This window comes from Podarcis bocagei (genome assembly GCF_964188305.1).
Source record: "Podarcis bocagei genome assembly, chromosome: 5".
In the NCBI taxonomy this organism is placed as follows: domain Eukaryota; kingdom Metazoa; phylum Chordata; class Lepidosauria; order Squamata; family Lacertidae; genus Podarcis; species Podarcis bocagei.
In genome coordinates, this window is record NC_138129.1 from 48858162 (window position 1) to 48876006 (window position 17845).

Consider the following 17845-nt stretch of genomic DNA (forward strand, 5'->3'; position numbering starts at 1 on the left):
ACACTATCAGATCTGGACTGAATAGAAACTGGGAGTGGCTAGCTCATGATGTGTTTATGTATACTATTCATCTTGCTTTAGCTTTCCCTTATCACTTGGGGGTGCGTCACTCCCACTCTTACTGAACCTTTTCTCCTTTTCAGTTGGCCTTGATTGCATTTAACTCTGCATCAGAAATGGGGCACACTCTTGCATTGCTGGCCTGGTCTCAGGGATTTATTTCCTAAAACTCTTCGCCCTTCTCTTCTTTAGACTCTGCTCATGTAACCACCACTCATGTATGTACTGTAAAAGTGACCTGTGAAAGCTAAAGCTACAAAACCAAGGCTACATACACACAAAAATCTGCTGCAAGTGTCACTCTACATTCTCCATAGGACAAACCTCCCAGTCACTATGGAGGACAATAAACATCTACAAATCTGCCATTAGAAATGACATGTAGGAAAACATCTCAAGCACTCAGTACACTGTCCTTCTGATCTGAAGGTGACAATACCTGAGCAAAGGAATGTCAAAGGGAGGCTCCAATGCGAAACTGCAAGACAGCTCATCAAGATCTTTTAATTCTATTTAATTAGGCCTGAAGAGCAACAATGAGTTCACATCACACACTACAGATACTAATTAGCACAACCTTTTAAAGTTGATTACTCCATCATCTGTCACTTGTTGTCAAAGGTTACTGTGTTTATTTTGTATACATTCCAAGCTTAATTCAATTGTCACTGGATACTTCTTGCCTTTTATTTTGTTCTTATTTCACTGCTTACTGTCACACACACCCATACCTGTAAACTGAGTACTTCATGTATCTGATGAAACTGGAAGCTATTACATAGTTTAATTTCTTCTAGCTCTTTTTATATTTTTTTGTAAACCACTTTGTGAGGCTCGCCTGAAAAGCAGCATATAAATATCTCAAATAAATAATAACGAAACAAACCGTGCACTCCTATGCATGCCTTATTCCCAGGCAAGTGAGTATAGGATTGCTGTCAAAGCCTGCAAGTCTAGATGCTTTACTTGGATGCAATTCTTATAATTAGCACACAGTTAATAGGATGTGATTGGGTGATACTGAGCTCTGACTGGGCAAATCCAATATTGCACAAGCAGATGTCCACTCATGTCCTGGGACTTCCCCTTCTTCTCTTGCCACCCCTTGCTCCCCTCAAAACTACTCTGGAGGGTCCCTGACCCCTTGGAGTAGATTTAGAGGACATGCAAGGGGAGGGGAGGGAAAGGGAAAGTCCCATTGCATGAGTGGACATCTGCTTGTGCAATATTGGACTGCTTGTGCAATCTGTTCTTCTTCTGCATGGACACGACTGGATATAACCCCAAACCTATAGTCATTTGGTTAGGGCTGGGGTTGATGGGAGTTGGCACTGAGTTGGCAAAGGAGAAATACATAGATGGAGGGTGTGTGTGTGTGTGTGTGTGTGTACAAACACACGTATATGATACAAATAGGTACCTATGGGTGTAAACACACAGATCCCATTCATTATCATCATATGGGTTTCATGTACAAATCGCACAAGTATGTGTGCCTCTTCCACACCCAGCCAGACCTCTCTTTCCTCACCAGGCTGCAGGAGGTTTTGCTTGTAAACAGCAGTCACTTAGTAACACTCTTAATCGGTTGCCGCTGGACGATTATTCATCCCAGGCTAACCTTAAACCCTGCCCCTTCTCTGCAAGGCACCCTTAGAACAGAGGAAATTCCACAGCTCTGAGGTGATGTGAAACAAAACATGAGCTGCCATCCCAAATCCCAGCCAAACTCTCTCTCTCCTCCCTGCCCCCCCCTCTCTGACACTTTCCAATAAAGCAGGGCTCTCCCTCTGCATATCCACCCCTTCCCCCCTTCTTCATCCTTTTCTGGTTTAGGCATTGTAACCCGATAGGCTGGAAATGCAGTTTCTTTCATCTTCCATTTCCCACATCCTGAGAGTCTGGAGAGAAGGAGCCCACCCAGAGAAAGGAATTCCAGGCATGTGGCTTCCTTTCCATCCCCCAACCCCCCATGTGGCTCCATTCACAAAGCAGATTAGCAATGGCAAGAAGGCCTCCATTGAGCCTCTCCCCACAACTCTTCCCTTCCCCCCTCCCCCTCCCCCCCCAAAAAAAGAGGAGAGGGGAAAAGCACTCTATAGGAAATATCCCAGGTACAAACTATGCCTTTTCTGCAGCGTCAGGGCAAAACTTCTCTGTGGTCCTTCTTCCATCCCCGAACAGGAAACTTGGCTTTTAAACTGGGCTTCCCCTTTTATCACAAGGAATGGAATTCAGAATTCTTCCTTGGTATGAATCTAGAAGGAAGAATCCTGAAAGGCAAATAACAAGCATTCTTACACACCCAACAAATAATATAGTGGTGGCATCATGATCTATGGGAGATCTCAAGGCATGCAAAAGGGTGGACAACTACAAAAAAGTGCAAGTCCAGAAAGTTCAAAGCACAGCAGCAGTACCAGCAGATAATCACTCTCATTAAAAGCACATTGGTTTTTAAGAGCTCAAGCTTAATGCTTGCGCCCCCCCTCGCCCCCCTGTCGCAAAAGAAAAAAAGTAAAAAAGTGCTGTGTATCCATAACTCATGCTGGCCATAGGGAGTTCTGTGTTACCAGCACCGAAAGTGAAAATATGTGGTGGAGAATCTGTGAGTGATTAAGTATGAAGTCTTTAGCATATCATCTCCTTGAACTCAACTTCCAAACAAACATGCCAGATTGGGAGACGGATATTCATCTCCTCATGCTCCACAGACAGAAGCTGAGGAGTAATTACATTTAATGGCTTCAAAAAGTTTTAGTGGTGGTGTTGGGTTCCTGGTCGCTTGCTTTCCTTCCCCTGGGCAGCCCACATCTCCTTGATGTCAGTTGCAGATTGGAAGACTGAATTCAAAGTCTAATATAGGGATGAGGAACATGCAAACACTCCAGGTGTGGAGTTACCAACTCGCATCAGCCCCAGCTGACATGAGCCGTGGTCAGGGATGAAGGGAGATGAAGTCCAGCAACAACGGGAAGGCAATAAGTTCCATATGACTGCTCAAGTCTGACAATTGCCCATTCATGAACAGAGCTAATTGAAGCAGGAAAGGAACTAGGATGTGGGGGAACTTGGTGTTCTTCCATGTTCTCCTGCAGATGTATTGTGCCACCTTTAGCCAGCTGCTGCTCAAGAACAGCTCACACATTACTCTTGCATTCACTCCCAGGCAAGTGCATGGTGTTCACTCTGTTCTGACACTGCTCCAGAACACCCTGAACACAATCTGTTGACATGAAGGCCGGTTGTTCTAAGTCTAAGGCAGAGATGGCCAGAGTCTGTGGTTTTGAGAGGCTAGTCTACCCACCAGAGCATGGTATATTTTGCTGCACCATCTAGTTCTTCTCTGGATGATCAAACTGTATAATAACGTTATGCTAACCAAAGTGTTACATATAAGCCAGCAACATGCAGTGGAAAGAGCTGGGCTAGGACTGGGGACCTCTAGGTTCAAACTCCCATTTAGCCATGAGGCTCTCTCAGTGACCTTGGGCTGGTTGCTCTCTCTCAGCATAGCAGAGTTGTTTTGAAAGCAAAATAGGAAGGGAGGGAGCCAGACATGCTGTCCTGACTTCTTTGGAGAAGTGGAATAGATAACGAAAATCAAACACAAATTTGAAAAACAACTTCCTTTTTTCTGACAGGTTTAAATGGTGGGCAAAACTTTTACCTAGCTTTGGGTCATCTCCAATTAAGTTCTACTCAGAGTAACCCATTTAAGTTAATGGACCTAAGTTAACCGTGTCCATTAATTTCAGTGGATCTATTATGAATTTAACTATTGTTGGATACAGTTTGGGAAGCCTGCAGAGGTTTGGATGGCCTTTATGTAGCCACCACTGTTCTAGGGCAATAGCAATAATTTGCTTGCCTCTATCTGGCAAACTGACAACCTCCAAGTTAGTACCATTCTAATACCTGAATATATGGTCTCAGAACAGAGTACAGTGCAGCAATTACCCCACATAAAGGTGCTGTTAAAGCGGCTTCAGACTTTACCTTTGATATTTAGAAACCAGCTACCCAGTTCAAAATATACATGTGTGTAGATATGCAAATGATGTGCAGAGACATACATTGTGGTTTTAGCCCACGATCAAACTTGAGCAGGGGCTCAGCCCCATTCAGGCAGCTTGTTGATGTGAATCATGTGAGCTGCAAATTATGTGGATGGATGCCTTTCATCAATGATGTGTTTATTTTGCCAGCCTACAAAATTGTGGGATGTGTTCAGCTAAGCCCTACTCAGTATACCCACTGAAATGAATAAACCTAAGTTAGTCATGTTCATGAACTACTCTGAGTAGGACTAGCATTGCATACCACCCATAATGTCTGAAACAGGCTTAACCTCTGTCTCTGTTTCCTGTGTACAAGCAGAGGGGGGGGGGGAGCATATTGCCTTTCATTCAGGAACAGCCCAAAATAAACATACATATGTGTTGATATTTCAGCAGCTTCAAACAAATGCTGTGTTATGTACTCACAGTCTCCTAGGAGATACAGAAGCATTAACTGATTTTGCTGATGAATGCAATACTCCGGATATCGCAAAAGGTACAGTGACATATGACAGATCACAGAGCAATCAATGATAGTCTGGGGATAAAACATGGATCTTATGGCTTCAGAGAGGATGCACCGACCCTTAGCATGTCCTTCCTCATTTCTATGTGTCTAGCATTTTGGGGGCTCTCAGCCTTGTACTTCAGCTACAATTAACTTCCTTCCTTTGCAAGAGTAAATTAGAAGGAATGATACCCTTGATTGCCTGGCCATGGAAAATCATTTAGAACACATCTAACATGTATTGACTTTTGCTGAATCCAAGGCTCAAGTTTTTATAATGTTATGGTACCAGACAGAATGCTCATATTTTATAGCATGCACGAGCCTGCTTGAATTATTTTTGTTTTAACGCAGAATTTAGTAACGAACCCAGCAAGCTCCCAGGACAGAATGCATTCCAAGCCCAGTACTGACAGCCAAGGAAAGACACTCCAGTTATTTGTGCTCAGTGAATTGAAACCACAAGCTGGTTTTGATACCAACCGTTAAAAAAAACAAAAAACACCCCACAAAAAAACACCCTGATTCACTAATTATAATAGTAGAATCCCAAGAGAAAGAAGGATCTAAATAAGAGGAGGGTGAGAGAAAGTTGGGGAAGAAAGAAATATGCATGTAAGCTGAGTAAGGGACACTGCAGTTCCAAAGGCCCAGCACAACAATCAAGGGATAAAGCAGTAATTAGGCCTGATTATCATGCAAGGCAGCTCTGGTTGGATTGGAATGCAGCTGAAGAGACTGAAAAACTGGATGGATTGTTTGCAGTGCTGGGGACTGACCCTTTGTGCGGAGGCTGCTTCTCAGCCAGCAGAGCACACTCTGGGCCCCTCCAGAGGTCCTCTTTTATTGTGGATTTATGGTTATTTGTTTTCATGATGGTATTGGGGTGGTTATACATGATTCCACTTTCAATACCATTTGCCCCTGCAGACGTTTTAGGGTGGCCAAGCCGCATCACTTTCAATCAGTGCATGCGCCTTAGCTTCCTGCTGAAATCTATGACTTTGTATACAACCAATGTTCTGGGTGTGTGTGTCCTGCTTTTGCTGCACAATAGTGCAGGAGTGCGCCTCCAGACAGCAACGATGTGGTAACACTGGGGATTGCAGAACTAATCCAGCAGAACGAAGTGTGTACCGCCCATTATAAACCCACCACTAATGCACTATTACTGCATCAATTACATGTTGCAAAAGGCACCCACAAAAATAACACCAGTCTAGAGGAATCCAGACAGAAAAATTAGTTGCAAATGCAAAATGTGATCTTATACGAACACAACATATTGCTAACAGAGCAGGGAGAGGATGCTGGCTTCTGGAATAGAAAAATGTTTTTTCACATGCCCCAGAACCTAACTTTTCTTTTTATCTTTCATTCTACTCTCTTTCTTTACAGGTTATTTTGTGCTTCTTCTGCCAGTCTCAAAGTGAGAAGGGTTCCAGTTTGCACCAGCGTGAAATCAGTTTCCATTGGCAGAGCTCTAGATGCTTGCTCCAGGTATGAGTCTGAGAGAGCAAAAACTACAAGCAAACTTTATGCACAAGCAAATGAAAGGATTCCTACTGGCAGAAGTGCTGATCTTCAGCAAAGCAGGAAACACTTGCAGGGGTTACAACAAAGTGGTGTGGCTCCTTCCTGCACAACTAGTTCATTCTTTAAAGAGAAACCAGAAGTGAGCAACACTGGATATCTTGCACTACCGACACTGCACTTCCCCATGTGTGGACCAGGGGATCCATTACAAAGCCTGAGGTTCCGCAGGTGTGCTCTGTGGACAAACAGAGAATCAAGGCAGATTAAGCATGAGCACTATGTGGCTTCCATCTCTCAAGTGCATTGAATGAATGCACACGAGAGCCAAAAATATAACTGCAAAGAAGCACTCTGCAGAAGAAGGTGCTAAAGTGAACTACAATAACTAATGAGGAACTGATATCCTTGGCAGCTTGTACTGTAACTTGAGGTGATAGTGGGAGGAGGGGTATTTGATATCAACTGGGAAAGTAGGTTACTCTAAACAAGCACAAGAAAGGAAGCAAGCTGGAACCCCCCCCCCTTCTTTCTTTTTTTACATCTGGAGTATTCTAATTGTTTAAACAAGGGAACCATGAAACCCAAAGTGAAACGAGGGAAATATTCAATGAAATCAAATATGCTTTGATTTCTGTAGAAGGAGACATTTACGCACAATTGATTCCATGTGGGGAATAAAAATACTTTTTTCTGGTAACAACTCTGAAGAAAAGCCATTGTATCAGGGACAAGAGACATGTAACAGTGTGATTTTGCTAGGCCTGTGCCTCCCATTCCTCATGGATGTCAAGACAACAGAACTTCCCCTGGGTCGCTGACCAATTTGCAATCATTTTTCTATAGTAGCTACTGGGATCAAATTTCAGCGGAGAGCTTTGCTGTCTACCTGGCTAGATGTGGTGTCACAAGCAAGAATGAGTGCTCACTCAGCGTCTTCGTGGGGCGGGGAATATCACCATTTGGTGCCTGTGTGAAAATTGACTTCCTCGAGAGCTTGTTTATGCAACCAGGGATATATCTGTCAGTGTTTCACAGCTTATTGATTTAGGGGGGTTATTTTTTCTGGGATAAGCAATGCTGTATCATGTTTATGGCTGTGGCAGTGAATCCTCACCGCAAACAGTGCTTGGGTCCTGGAGGAGATTGTGGCAGGGCAGGGGTAGGGAAGAGAGGGGGGGGAGAGAGAAAGGATGAGAAGAAGGTAGACAGAGATGAGGAGGAGAGAAAGGGATGAGCAAGAATGTGTGTGTATATAAGTATGTGTGCAAGAGACCGAGTCAGTGAGATAAGACAAGACACAAGAGATGGATGGGAGAAAAAGATTGAAGGGAAAAAGTGGCAAGGGAGACACCAAGATGAGGAAGGTGTTGTGGGGGCAGAAAGCGCCACAGGAGAGGAAAAGAGTGCCTCTCATTGATTTGGAACTTAGATGGCAAATGGGGATAGATGCAGGAAGAGAGTCACACACCTCAGAATTTACTAGCCCAGCACACCCTTCAACACTTCTCTGATGAAAGTAGGGCCATCCTATTCCATGATGATGATGATGACGACGGCAACAACAACAACAACTTTATTATTTATACCCCGCCTATCCTCCTAGGTTGCCCCAGCCACTCTGGGTGGATTCCGACATATAACATACTAAAACATCAAACATTTAAAAACCTTCCCTATACAGGGCTGACTTCAGATGTCTTCTAAAGGTTGTATAGTTCAGTGTTTCCCAACCTTTTTTGGGCAAAGACACACTTGTTTGATGAAAAAAATCTCGAGGCACACCACCATTACAGCCCCGTGACGTCAGCGCGCAGCGTCACGCCGGGAGGGATGCACGAAAGTGTAAGTTTCAATTTTTTTCCCTCCCCTCCTGTGTAAAGGGGAATGCACTCTGCTAAGTAAAGGCACTTGCCACAGCAGCGTCAACGTCACAGCACCCACCGGCACCCAAGAGAGAAGGGGTCTCAGCAGCCCTTTTGCCAGGAAGAGGAGCAAGAACGAGAGGAGGAGGAGGAAGAGGAAGAGAGTCCCCCCCAAAAAAACATTCTCCTTTTGATCTTCCTTATTTGCAATTCCTCATTGCAAAGCAGCGGTTGATATACAGCTGATTTTTTTGTTATTACAGTCCCCACCCCCTCACCTAGAAAAACACCACCTGTCAATTTTTTTATTATTATTATTATTATTATTATTATTATTATTATTATTATTATTATTATTCCCCGCCACTCTGGGAGGCTGAAGCCCTTTAAGGCTTCCTTCTGTCCACTCTCTGTGAATTACCTGCCCGGAGCGGGTTTCGGGGGGGGGGCGCTGCTGCCGGTATCCTCCCCGTCGAGTCTCGCCTTGCCCGGCGCGTGGCGGCCGCCCTTTCCCACACTCTGCCGGCTGCGCTGCCAAGCCCCGCGGCTCGGCCTGTCAGCGTTACCGGGCTCGGCGGGCGGTAATTCCCGAAGAAAGCCGGCGGCGCTTGAAGAGCTGGCAAGCCCCCATTTGCATGTCTGTTTTCCGCAGCCCTTGGAGAGGATTAAGTTCCCTCCTTCCTGCCGGGGAACCTCCAAGCTTTGGGGGTGGGGGGGAGGAGGCAGCAAAGCGAGGCAGGAAGGAGAGCGCGGCTTGGCTCCTCGCCGTCGCCGCCCCGCCTCTCGCCGCCGGACTCGCCCGCCTCCCTCCAGGCAACATCTTGCGGCACACTAGTGTGCCGCGGAACAGTGGTTGGGAAACACTGGTATAGTTACTTATCTCTTTGGCTCAGAGGTCGCATAACTCCATACTCTTCAACATACCTCTGTTGAAAATAGGGTCGTCCTACCATACCCTCCAATATTTCTCCAGTGTAAATAGGGATGCCCAAAGGAAAAGTGGGACATTCCGAGATTATATCAGAAACCAGGACGGCTTCTGTAAATCTGGGACTGTCCCTGAAAAAAGGGACACTTGGAGGATCTGGCCCAGACCTTGAATGCAGGCCTCTAATCTTTATTTGCATGGGAACTCCATGCATTAATCTTGCAATCCTTGGGTAAGCACGTGGATTTTGATATGCTGAAGTCCTATAACCACCTCACCTGGGAGGAAGTTGGGACACCTGAGCAGAGTTATATAGGATTGTGCTGACAGCGTATTAGCTGCATTAATCTCCCAATAAGAAACCACTGATTTATATAGTCACATAACCCACAGAAACAGAGGAAATTTTGAAAACCATAGATATCCAGGTATTCTTTCTCTTGCTGCATTCTCTGATCAATCCATCAAACACCTCAAACAAATCTGAGTCTTAAATTATTGTTCTCCCTCAGGACAATTATGTATGTGAACAAGCCCTGGGAAATAAAAGCCTGGTGTGAGCAGCTAACCACAGAAAACCTGGCCTTCAGTGAATGGTGGGAATTAAATGCACAATTTGCAGTTACTTCCTTCAAGCCGGGGATCAGGAACCTGTGGTCCTTCAGATTTTGTTGGATTATAAATTCCATAATCTCCTACTATTGGCCAAAATAGCTGGGGTTGATGGGAGTTCAATAACATTTGGATGGGCAAAGGTTAGAAACTTCCTGCTTTAAGTGCTGAATTTCAGATTCATTCTGATCTTTGTGCAAACAAGATGCAAAGGCTAACATGCTGGGCAACTGCTAGCATTGTCTGTTAATAACAAGCTTCTGTACAGCTGCATCTGAAACTAGTGGCTGCAGCTGGGTCAATGCCCAGAGGCAATAAGGCCTTGGGGTACACAGACTTCTGCTCTGCCTGTTGCAAGATCAGTCTAACTGCATGTCCTTCAGCACACCAAAGCCCAATGATACCAGCCACAAATTCATTCTAATCACTTGTCTTATTGAAATCACCACTCCATGTTGACACAAATCAGTTTCGACATATAGATCATGGAAAGAGTCAGACAGCTTTCGGTTGATTGTATATCCCTGCAGGTTAGACGATGCATGTTAATAGGGCAGCTTTGTCCAGTGTTTGTAAACAGAGAAGATTAGATCTAGGGCTGCCAGCTTGGCACCTTATGCCATCAGTTTAAAGAATTCAGCGATAATCCATTCAGAACAGAATGCAGGCTTCTTAGTACTAATTCACATGACTGCTGAGTGCAGCGCTGGACACTTTAAATAGCAGATTGAGGTTTGCTTGAGGTGAACGGGTCATGTGAGGCCCAAATCTCCAGAAAGAGTGTGGAGACATGCGTAACTGTGGTGTGGACTAACAGCTGAAACCCTTCTCACAACCCCATTCACCAAGGAGAAAGCTAGAATCTAAGCAGAACTCAAAACAACCAAATCATTCTCGTTGGTAATCAGCTAACAGGGGAGGAAATCTCAGTCAGCAGGACAGGTCATTTAAGGAAATAAATGTTTATCATTTATGGTTGTACCTTTTCACTTAAGAAAATGGAAGGGGGAATTTGTCAGGATTGAATGACTTTAGCTTTCAGGTTAATTAGTTCTGATCCATTCTTGCTGGGGGTTTTTAACCAGACCATAATGAAAGAAGGGGACGAGACAGAACATCTGCTTCCAAAATGTGTCTGGGGAGACGGTTCCTTTCTCTGTAGAGGCCATGCACGGTCTCTTCTTCCCCTTGTTTTCTGTATGTCATGCTCCCACACATTAAAAATAATGTTAGAAGTGGGCACTCTGGACCAGGGGAGAAACTAGCTGCCTGGATCTGTCAGAGCTCCTTTGTCTTTAGCAGTTTTTGCCTGTGTCAGGCAGCTGGTGGCAACAGAAATGGAGCCGCTACTGGTAAACACCAAGGTGCAAAATGAACCTGAGAAAACAGAATATTTTCAATTCTTTCATTTACCATTCAGATAGGATCACTAGCCCCCAAACATGCTAGGGACTGTATACAAGCAAGTGAAATTCTGAGAAGATTGAATGAACGCTGCTGCTGAATAATACTTTGGGTATTATTCAACTAAATATGTGCAATAAAACTTTCCCTGCTCTCCTCTCCGCGTGCATTCCCATATCTGCTCTATAGGGTTGGGGAAACCCGAAGACATACTTGGCAGTGGGAGCAGAGAGAGATAACATTCCATTGTGCAAGGAGGAATGCTTGCTCTCACAGAATGCTCTCCTTAGAACTGCACTGAATACAACCCTCGTATATTATTGCGTTGGTGTTTTCTACAGAGAGTATGAAAATCAACAGTCACTGCTATCTCAGAATATACATTTACATTGACAACCAAATTTTTATATTTTTAGAAAAAGACTTGGAAGTGATAACAATAAAGCTTGGGAGTGGGATCAACTACCGGTATTCCCTTTTAAACTAGGTTGATGGGCCAAGTTCAGGCAGGGGAAACAGTTCTCTCTAATCTGAAATGGGGACTCAGCTGAGGTGAGGAGGAAAGATTGACCCCTGGCTGAGCAGGGCTGTCTTCCCATCCATCCTTTCCAGACTAGAAACGCATACATATCATAACTGAGCCTACATACCAGACACAAACCCATTTCTGCCATTTATCCATTGAGAATAGTAATGATGATAATAATAATAATAATAATAATAATAATAATAATAATAATAATAATTTATTATTATTTATACCCCACCCATTTGGCTGGGTTTCCTTCTTATTACCTTTAGGGTCATTTTCAGACATCTCATTTACAGTTTTGCTAGGGCATGTAATAGATCTCTTTAAAAGAGTCTTTTCCCACCCATTCCAAGGCTTTTGATAGACATACTGATCAACGCATTGAGCACTGATTGAGTCATGTCTCTTGCACCTCATTCACACCCTCAAATTGATTAGATTAGAGTTGGGGCAGGCCAACATTTTAGTATGCCTGGGGCCCCTTTAATTCCTGGATCCAGCAAGGGTTGAATTCTAATGGAGGATTCAATTGTTGGTATAGTCAGGCCAGCTTGAGTTAATGGCCCACTAAATTTGGGTCCTTAGGGTAACAAAGAAAGTGGCTTTGTGCCAGAGGGCAAATGGGTGGGTGGGCCTCCCTCCCAAGCTGTTGGTGAGAAGGGTCAGAGTTGGGTTAAAAGCAGATTGCAGGCAGAAACCTGAGAGGGAGAGAAATATTTGATTTCTGCTTGACTCCAAGGCTGTGGCTACAGGAGAAGCCAGACCTTCTTGGGGTGTTAATGCTGTGAGACCCTCCACCATAGGCTCAGGTTGTATATATGTGTAAATAAACCATATATCCTAAAGACACCACAGTCTCCACTGCCCCTCATTCAAGCACCTGGACCCCTTGGGGTCTTGCACCATTTGAAGAGTGGGGTGGCATGCAACAGTATGTACCTTTGGCCACAATCATAGAATGAGTTGCTGGAATTGTCATTCTGCTTGTTCAGTGTCCTTCCCTTATATGTCCTCAAGTTAAATCTCCTCTCCCCCCCCCCTTTATTCTGTCCTTCCTCCATGGAGCTCTGGAAAGTGTATATGACAGCCACTTCCAAATTATCCCGTGATGTATTTTAAACAGAGAGGCAGTGAGATTGGCCCAAGATGACACAGCAACCGACACAGCTACATGAGGGCCTGAAGTCCTAGGTCAGATATTCTAACCATTACCCCACATTGATGCTCAAATCTCTGGCAGACTGGAGGTAGGGTTTGTCGGGATGCATGTATAACCTGCTCTTTCATGTCCTACAGTGAGATTCTTTGGAATAGTGGATATTACAGGAGAATTATGTTTTCCAAGTACATAATTTAACCACAGTTACAAATGACCTCTTTGCTCTTGAATGATTCCAGGAGAGGTTGCTATAAACTAAAGAAATAGTGCATGAAGCACTATGCCACTGTTTTCCAATGTTGGAGAATATGGAATCAGTTCTCTTTGCTCTAAGAATTCATATAAATGAGTTGTCCATACATAAACCAAGGTACAGTACACAACTTCCCAGGCCACCCTTTTATAGTTGCCATATTTCTTTCCACTAAGAACAAAAAAGCCGATTGTGTTTTTTAAAGAACTTTTCAGCTAAAAAGGAATATGTTTCCAGAAATCAGGAGTGCACTGAAAGTTATTGGAGTTAAATTTGGCATATGCAGGGCGGGGATCCCTGACGAAATGTAGTGTGAGATGTATGTATCTTAATTAATGGAAAGAGCACTTCTTCCATTATCTACCTATCACATGTTTTCTCCATTCATCCTATCAGAATATGAGTCACCTTTTATAGTTGCAAATGTTCCAAGAGGGATTATATACACAACAACTCCCAGGAATGACTCTTTTGTTATCTGTGTTCTTGATGACTTCAAAATTATATATAGACGGATTTAAACATTTGCTTCTCTGCTGTACGTAATAGTATATTGATTAGAGACAGAGTGTGGAAAACATGACATCTCCATTGTATGTGTGTTTTTTTTCACTGTTTCTCCTGAAATCTCTTATGGAACAACAGTGGTGTCTGAGGTTTGAATGCCAAGTTCTGTGTGAATTTGGAAAAATGGTTAGATACTTTCAGTTCACAAGCAGTCTGAACAGCTGTGTGGGCACAACTTAAACATTGAAACTACAATCACTAGAATTTCCAGTAAGATCCATTAATTCCAAAGCAATTCACCTCCCAAGTGTGTGGGATGCTGGGAGCTCCCAGTCTGTTTGGGAGGAGAAAAGAAGAGAACACAGATTGGCGTCTTCTGTAATAATTTAGAGGCTACTGGCTGTAGTTCTTTGCTCTAAATGTTAATAGACTTGAGTAATCAGAACCCACTACTGGTAAATTATTTATAATATCTTTGGAACTCAGGAAAGCAACTCATCCAGCAACTTCTATAGAAACATACTGTTGAAAGGTACTTTGGTCAAGAATTCCCGGCTGGAATTTTTACTTTTACCAAGGAAAGAGGGTGTGTGTGTGTTTGGGAGCATGTGCAGATGTAGCTGCCAATGCACATGTTTTCAGGAAGAGATGAAGTCATGACAAGATTAGCAGAAAAATTCAATTAGGGCTGACTTCACCATGGCAGCCAAACAGGTCAAGTTTGGGACGGTGACGAAGGCGTTTGTTATTATCAGAAAGCCTCTAGTGCTTGCCAAAAGTAATGTAACTTCTTGCATTGAAGCCTGGATTTGAGCCAATGAAACGTCAATCTACTTTTAACAGAAGAACTTCTTCGGAGAAGCTGTCAGCCATTTCTAACAGAGAAATCCTATACGGCCACTGTGCTGGGGGCAGAGACAGGCTGCTGCTCTGCAGGCAACACAGACATTGTACGGAGCATCTTTTGCAAGATGGGGGCAAGTTGCAGTACTTGTCTTTACATATGTATGTTGCAATGTGCAGACACACAGTCACATGCATATATGTATTCTATACATTTAATAAACTTTGAGTAAGAAAGAATTCAGTTTTTGAAGCATAACTGTGCTTTGAAAAAGTTGTGGGACAGAGACTCAGTGGTAGAGCTTATGCAAAAGCCCACATTCAATTCCCACCTTTTCCAGGTACGAATGGGAGTGACTCTGTCTCAAATCACTACCAGTCAAATGTAGACAATACTGAGCAAGGTGGACCAGTGGTCTGACTCAGTATATAAAGCAGTTTCTTTACATGGGCGTACCCAGGATTTTTGTTGGGGGGCAGGACTTTGGGGGGGGGCAGAACCTACACGATTGGTCAGTTAGTTAAGTATCTCTATTGTTTTACTTGATGGGGGGGGGGGAGCTGCCTCCCTGCCTCCCCTTGACTACAAGCCCATGGTTTCTTATGTTCTTATGTAGAATGTGGAGCTCTCTGGGTCATAGAAAAAACACTTGTCATTCAAGAACGTGTTTTTATGGGTCCAGAGAAGGACAGCATCGCCTACAATATTAGCCCCAAGGGAAGCTGCATGTGATTCGTAGCCTATCAATACTACTTGAGGGTAGCAACCTATATCACACTGGGCAATTGTAATCACCCTGCTTCATTCTGTCATTTTTTTCTTAGATGCCTTCTGATAAATTTAATTCAGAAGTAAAGAGACAATAAGTATCCCAGCTATGTTCCTTTTACAAATATTGTCACTTGCCTATTTTGGATTGTTTTATTCCTTTTGGGTATGGATATACCCATCCTGGAGAAGAGTGACTAGTGGGGTGCCACAGGGTTCTGTCTTGGGCCCGGTCTTATTCAACATCTTTATCAATGACTTGGATGATGGACTCAAGGGCATCCTGATCAAATTTGCAGATGACACCAAACTGGGAGGGGTGGCTAACACCCCAGAGGACAGGATCACACTTCAAAACAACCTTGACAAATTAGAGAACTGGGCAAAAACAAACAAGATGAATTTTAACAGGGAGAAATGTAAAGTATTGCACTTGGGCAAAAAAAATGAGAGGCACAAATACAAGATGGGTGACACCTGGCTTGAGAGCAGTACATGTGAAAAGGATCTAGGAGTCTTGGTTGACCACAAACTTGACATGAGCCAACAGTGTGACGCGGCAGCTAAAAAAGCCAATGCAATTCTGGGCTGCATCAATAGGAGTATAGCATCTAGATCAAGGGAAGTAATAGTGCCGCTGTATTCTGCTCTGGTCAGACCTCACCTGGAGTACTGTGTCCAGTTCTGGGCACCACAATTCAAGAAGGACACTGACAAACTGGAACGTGTCCAGAGGAGGGCAACCAAAATGGTCAAAGGCCTGGAAACGATGCCTTATGAGGAACGGCTAAGGGAGCTGGGCATGTTTAGCCTGGAGAAGAGGAGGTTAAGGGGTGATATGATAGCCATGTTCAAATATATAAAAGGATGTCACATAGAGGAGGGAGAAAGGTTGTTTTCTGCTGCTCCAGAGAAGCGGACACGGAGCAATGGATCCAAACTACAAGAAAGAAGATTCCACCTAAACATTAGGAAGAACTTCCTGACAGTAAGAGCTGTTCGACAGTGGAATTTGCTGCCAAGGAGTGTGGTGGAGTCTCCTTCTTTGGAGGTCTTTAAGCAGAGGCTTGACAACCATATGTCAGGAGTGCTCTGATGGTGTTTCCTGCTTGGCAGGGGGTTGGACTCGATGGCCCTTGTGGTCTCTTCCAACTCTATGATTCTATGATTCTATGATTCTATGATTCTATATACAGTTTTATGGCTACAGAATAATAGAAGCACTGAAAATGGAAACATAAAAACAATATTATGCTATGCCCTCATCTTGCACATTAATTTATCTTTCTTGATAATAGCAAGGTTTGAGGACATTTTATGCACTTCTGACTAAAATGTTTAAATAACTGAAGATACAAACCAGGAGTAAGTATTTGCTCTTTTTCTAAGTCAAGCTGCATTTTCTCTTTGAGTTTCATTTACATGACAAAAATCTGTCTGTTTCACTTGTATTTATAGAGAGTTTCACTTTCAGATTACAATTGTTGGCTTCCGAGGAAGTTAGTGTTTGCTTGTTTTTTAAACAGCTGCTCCCTTCCACTTCACAGGAAAGAAAAATGTTGCAAAATGATTTGCTGTTTTTAATCATTTCTGCAAGCTTACTTATGGAGAATAAAAACAAGGGCAAAACTTGTTCTGACAGTCACCCTTTAACAGGTTGCATTTTTTTTTACCTTTGTACCACAATATACACATATCATCCTCTGCCAGAACAGGACAAAGGTTGCAAAAATCTTTACTGGGAACAGTGTCAGCTGTTAAAAGCAGTCAATAAAAGGAACTTCATGAGATTTTCTGCCAGGTGCAATTACAAAATATTGCATACAATTACATTCCAACAGAATTGGAATTCACGCAATATAGCATAGGAATTTATGAAACTTTTACACTTGTACACTTCCAGTGTCACCACAGTGCAAAGTGTATCTAAACAGTTGCTATGCTCTTGTTATGCTAGTTTCTCCAAAATGAAAGATCAAATTTAAACAAACTTCTGTTGACAATGTGACTCGTCCTTCTTGAAGTATAGTAATTCCTTTCCTATGGGACATACAGCCAGTATCAGATGAGATGTTAATACTCTGCTGCTTTAAACAGAACACCTCATGGCCTAATTGGCTGCTGTAAGCATGTGTTCTAATCTTACCTTTATCTCTACTATCATTTAGCACTTTCTATTCCAGAGACAAGTGCTTGAGCTCAACTGATAGTGTATCAGGAGTTACCTGAGAAAATAAGAACATAAGACCAGCCCTATCAGATCAGTTCAAAGGAGTCCAGCATTCTGGTCTCACTGTCCAGCCAGATGCCTATAGGTCCTGCCCACAAGCACCCTCATGTTCCCCAATGACTGACATTCAGAGTCATGGTGCCTCTGCTCTGGCAAGTAGTACATACAGCCAACATGATCAGTAGTCACTGATAGCACTGTCCCTCCATGAATTTGTCCAATGGCCTTTAAAGCCAGCTGCAGCCATCCCTACACCTTGCAAATTCCATCATGAGCTGTGTATAATAGTACAGTGGTACCTCGGGTTAAGTACTTAATTAGTTCCGGAGGTCCGTACTTAACCTGAAATTGTTCTTAACCTGAAGCACCACTTTAGCTAATGGGGCCTCCTGCTGCTGCCGCGCTGCCGGAGCAGGAGTTCTGTTCTCATCCTAAAGCAAAGTTCTTAACCTGAAGCACTATTTCTGGGTTAGTGGAGTCTGTAACCTGAAGCGTCTGTAACCTGAAGCATATGTAATCTGAGGTACCACTGTACTTCCTTTTTGTCTGTCCTGAATACCCCACATACAGCTTTTTCGAAG